Source organism: Aplysia californica, unplaced genomic scaffold (genome assembly GCF_000002075.1).
Source record: "Aplysia californica isolate F4 #8 unplaced genomic scaffold, AplCal3.0 scaffold01053, whole genome shotgun sequence".
Lineage (NCBI taxonomy): Eukaryota > Metazoa > Mollusca > Gastropoda > Aplysiida > Aplysiidae > Aplysia > Aplysia californica.
In genome coordinates, this window is record NW_004798323.1 from 232435 (window position 1) to 233444 (window position 1010).

Below are 1010 nucleotides of genomic sequence, written 5' to 3' on the forward strand. Positions count from 1 at the left end.
ACGATATCTCACTCTTCAAACAGCACACACAAAACGATATCTCACTCTTCAAACAGCACACACAAAACGATATCTCACTCAGAAAACAACACACACAGAACGATATCTCACTCTTCAAACAGCACACACAAAACGATATCTCACTCAGAAAACAGCACACATAGAACGATATCTCCCTCCACAAACAGCACACATCACAGAACTCCTGCCGTCTTTGGTAAACACAGACTACTGCAACAACAACCACATCAGAAGCAGCGGCTGCCACAACAAAACGTATCGATCTGGAGAGAAAAATCAATAGATCTGGCTCTTCCCTCGGCTTCGCCGCCTCTGTGTCTGTTCTGTCTCCGGCCACTCACAGCAGAATCGCCTCCCCTCTGCTGGTTATGCCCGGTGCACCCTGGAGCTTTTTTCTTTTTTTTTGGTAAGTGTTTCACGGCGCTCGCAACTGAATAAGGTCATAATACAAGACGCGCGGGACACTTTAAACATTACACGTTCGTAGGAAATTTTTAATTTTGCCTGGGTGATGGCCGAAGCCTACTCTTATCGATTTTTAGACCACCAAGGGATCTTTCACGTGCACAACTTCCACACTGGGCATCTGAGATTTTTCGCCCTTGTCCGAGAAGGCTAGGTGTAGAATGATCTTTCCTACACTGGAGCAAATCAAATTCAGTCGAATTTGAATCGGGGCCAGGCATATTTTCTTCCTTGGAGAGACAGAAAAAGCACAACAGTGTCGTTTAATCTAGCCACGGGGACCAAAAGTTACCTTCGTGGCACAATTCAACCGAATTTGACCGAGTTTGATAGTGACCTTGAACAATAAACGCGTTTGTTTTTTTCAAGGTCGCGCGTCGAGCAATCGGATACTTTACTTTTCCGATCCAGTGGCCATCTGAGTTCTAGCCATTCGGCCTGTCGATAAGGCAAAGACTTTACAGGTTTTTATCAGTGATGTCTAGGTGTCTAGTCCCTGTGTAAGTGTTTCCGATATCACAGGG

General features: G+C 45.4%; 1 protein-coding gene across 1 annotated transcript in view; it reads right to left on the minus strand.

Moving 5' to 3' along the window:
* LOC106013608 overlaps positions 1 to 308 on the minus strand; it is a gene marked incomplete at its 3' end in the record, with an annotated part of 8854 nt that extends 8546 nt beyond the window's left edge. Inside the window, 1 exon segment of the mRNA XM_035973189.1 lies at positions 145 to 308.
* Positions 309 to 1010: the final 702 nt, after the last annotated feature.